This window comes from Sinocyclocheilus anshuiensis, unplaced genomic scaffold (genome assembly GCF_001515605.1).
Source record: "Sinocyclocheilus anshuiensis isolate Anshui unplaced genomic scaffold, SAMN03320099.WGS_v1.1 scaffold2068, whole genome shotgun sequence".
Taxonomy (NCBI): domain Eukaryota; kingdom Metazoa; phylum Chordata; class Actinopteri; order Cypriniformes; family Cyprinidae; genus Sinocyclocheilus; species Sinocyclocheilus anshuiensis.
This window is the reverse complement of record NW_015546132.1, coordinates 106004-109936: the sequence shown is the minus strand read 5'-3', so window position 1 is coordinate 109936 and position 3933 is coordinate 106004. Positions and strand designations below refer to the sequence as shown.

General features: G+C 45.4%; 1 pseudogene; it reads right to left on the bottom strand.

Moving 5' to 3' along the window:
- Positions 1-235: 235 nt before the first annotated feature.
- LOC107701080 (uncharacterized) overlaps positions 236-3933 on the bottom strand; it is a 4543-nt pseudogene continuing 845 nt past the window's right edge.

Sequence of the window (3933 nt, the reverse complement as noted above, 5' to 3'; positions counted from 1 at the left end):
AGACGGCACTTTCGGGAACTTGAGAGGTTTCGTCAGCAGGTGTTTTTTGGACGCTGCTGTGATCTGACGCATCAGGTGTTAAGTCAGGTTCTGACTCTTTTGCTGGGTGTTCAGATAGGATCTCTTGTCCGTCTGAAGTTATGGTGGTTACGGTTTCCTGGGAACGAGGTGAAGAAGTGCTGTTATCTGTGGTTTGTTGGGTCAGGTGACCGCTGCCTTCTCGTCCGCCTGCTAGTCAGGCTGAATCTGGTTTCTATTTCTTTTCCCACTTCCGATCTTCCTCCTTTCGTTAGAAGAACTCTTTCATCATCATTTTCATCAGTTCTTGTGAGTTGAAACACGGTGATGACTTTTGTTCTTGTGTGGATTCAGTTTGAGGTCAGTCAACTTGGAACCTTTGTGAGTTCTTTCGTTGATTCCTTGGGCTGGTTGCTCCAGGGTCTGTTTGTTGTTTCCCTTTGGAGGTTCCATTGAATTCCCACAAGCTTTGCTTCTTTGAGCTTCCAGCTGAGGTTTGCTGGTTCCATGATCTCTCCCGTCAATTCTCATGAGGTCTTGGATGGTCCCAGGATTTCTCCCAGTAGCGTCCAGGTGAGTGTTGTCATGGTCCGTCCCAGCGGTTACTCCTCTGTTTAGGTTGGGTACTAGCATGGGAGTCCCGTTCTCTGTTGGACGAGGATGCAACCATGAAGTTGGGCACCCTCTAGAGCCAGCCCCTGACTTTGCGTGTTGAAGTCCAGAACTGCTGTGGATTTGGTGTCCTTTTCTGAGGCCATCTTTTGTTTACCATTGGCTTTATGTCAAGTCAAGTCACCTTTATATATATATATATATAGCGCTTTTAACAATACAGAATGTGTCAAAGCAACTGTACAGCAATAATTAAAAAAATATTGTGTCAATAATGCAAAATGATAATAGTAAACACTACATTTTCAGGCTCAGTCGGGGGGCCAGTTCTCCTCTGGCCAGACGAAACTAGCAGTTCAATTCCAGACTGCAGCAATGTCACATTTATGTGCCAAGTCTCGCAATTCTTGAGTATTCATGGTTCGTGGGCATGCGAGAACACCAAGATGGTGGTTTCCCCCAGGATGGAGGTTTCTCAGGAAGAGTTTTGAAGCTCAGGTCCTCTTCCTGTCAGGTTCGTTGCAAGCTGCGAAGTATGCTCTTCTGAGTCGGATGTAGTAGGCTTGAGGAGCCTCATAACGACCCTGTTTGGTCTCAAGGGCAGCCACTAGTCCTTGTTCCGACTCTGGGTCTGCAAATTCTTTAATGAGGGCTTCTTGGAGCAGGTGATAATCAGTCTTTGAGTGAGCAGGTTGTCGGTCCAGGAAGCTTCGCACTTCAGGGCTGGATGTTTTTTCGCAGCAAATACAGTCTATCTTTGTCAGTTACATTAGGTCTCATCTCTAGGTGGAAGTTGATGTCTTGCAAATAGGCCTGGATGTCCTGGCTACCTGGCACACTCGGGGTGAATTTGCCCATGTTCATTTGCCATGCGATGATCTGTGGCTGGTTGAAGCAAGTTCTTTTAGCTTGGTTTTGAGGTGGGGTTCTTCGGAGGGAGCTGGCGAAGGTTTCAGCGTTGCTCCCTCACCCTTTTGATCACATGTCAGTCCAGGAACAGGGGACCCGGTCCTGCTCGGCAGGGGTGAGACTGGTGCCCGTCGTGTCCTTGTTGCCATGGGGCGCAACTCGTAGGCATGTTTGAGTTCTTCTTTGACACTGTCGAACTCCTCTTTGATGTGGTCCAGCTGTCGTGTTAGGCAGCTGATCTCATTTCTCGACTCATCCAGGTGAGTTTCAAGGGCTTTAATTCTGCTGTTCTTGTCTCTGAAGTCAGCCTTTGCCTTTTCCAGTAGCTGTTCCGCATAATTGTAGCTTGTTAGCGACATCAACGTAGACTAGTGATGGCCGCTTTCGAAGCACTGCTTCGAAACAGTGAAACAGTGGTTCGCAGCGCGTATCAAACTGACAAAGTCACGTGATTTCAGTAAAAAAGGCTTCATTACGTCATAACTGTTTTGAAACGTTTCGAAATTTCAATGGCTTTCAATTGGGGGGCGATCTCTGTGAACTTCATTCATTGAGATCGACTCCCAGCGGTGAAATACTGAACCAGCGTCTATGGATTTGACCTTATCTCGGATCAGTTTCATCAATTTGTAGACATTTTTAACAAGACATTTGTGTAAAAGAGAAGTAGTTAATATATCTTTCTGGCCTATATATATAAAAGCTCGCCATAAAACAAAATAAAACAAGCCCTGCAAATTAATATAAAATATTTTAAAAGCCACATATTATACAGACACTTTCATTTGTGAAAAATTATTTCATCATTTTATGGCATTTAATTTATTACACTTTCAATTAAACATTTGCAATGGGGTTTTAAAATCTGTTTTTATACATGTTTTTATACATGAGTATGACATAGATTCATACCAGCGATGGCGCCACAGACGGCAGCCTCAGTGTTTGGCTCTCCAGTGTTTGTATTGTTTTTGTTAGTTTTTCCTGTTTTTTGTTTCTCAAACACGATCAGTTTTACCAGGGATAAGCTGCTGAACATTCGGCAGAACACGCCACACAATCTTCTACCGGATTTCGTTTATTCTGACGTTTTGCTGAACGTTGTAGTCGGCGGAGCTGCTGCGCTGATCAAGCGCTTCAGGATGCGCAGACGGGGGAAGCGAGCCGGCGCGCTCGTGAAGCTCAGGAAGCGCAGATTCAGAACGCCGTTGCCGAGCATCCATATGGCGAATCTCTGCTCTCTACCCAACAAAATGGACGAACTTCTTCTGCTCTCCCGGACAAATAAGGATTTTTCACACTCTGCTGCTCTGTGTTTCACGGAAACCTGGCTGAATGACATCATTCCGGACAGCGCGTTGAGTCTCCCGGGCTTTCAGTTGTTTAGAGCTGTTGTTGTCTCCGTGTACTGGAAGCTTGTGACACTATAACAAATTCCTTGTATGTGCAAACATACTTGGCAATAAATCTCTTTCTGATTCTGATTCTGTTTTAGCCCGAGTTTTTGTTGCATTTACACACTTTTGACCAGCAGCTGTCACCAGCGTGTGGTGTTTCGAGCAATTGGTTCAATTGATTCGAAACTTCGAAAAGGTTTGTTTCTGCCATCACTAACGTAGACTGCCTTGACTTGTTCCATGTCTTCGGTCATAGCTGCCAGGGTTTCTTGTAGCCTGTTGAGCTCTTCCTTGGCGCCTTGTTTCACCTCATCGGGCCCTTCCTGTCATTCCTGAGCCTCCGGTTCTAGCTTTTCGATGCATCATTGGGTGCATGTCAGCTCCTGCTGGAGATGGGCGGTGTGCCTGTTGCTTCATTTTTATTATCTGTGTGTTGTTGTTGTCTCCGTGTACTGGAAGCTTGTGACACTATAACAAATTCCTTGTATGTGCAAACATACTTGGCAATAAATCTCTTTCTGATTCTGATTCTGTTTTAGCCCGAGTTTTTGTTGCATTTACACACTTTTGACCAGCAGCTGTCACCAGCGTGTGGTGTTTCGAGCAATTGGTTCAATTGATTCGAAACTTCGAAAAGGTTTGTTTCTGCCATCACTAACGTAGACTGCCTTGACTTGTTCCATGTCTTCGGTCATAGCTGCCAGGGTTTCTTGTAGCCTGTTGAGCTCTTCCTTGGCGCCTTGTTTCACCTCATCGGGCCCTTCCTGTCATTCCTGAGCCTCTCTAGCTTTTCGATGCATCATTGGGTGCATGTCAGCTCCTGCTGGAGATGGGCGGTGTGCCTGTTGCTAAGCTTGAGGGTGGCGATGAGTGTGTGACTTAAAGGGTTCATATGATGCGATTTAAATTTTTCCTTTCTCTTTGGAGTGTTACAAGCTCTTGGTGCATAAAGAAGATCTATAAAGTTACAAAGACTAAAGTCTCAAATCCAAAGAGA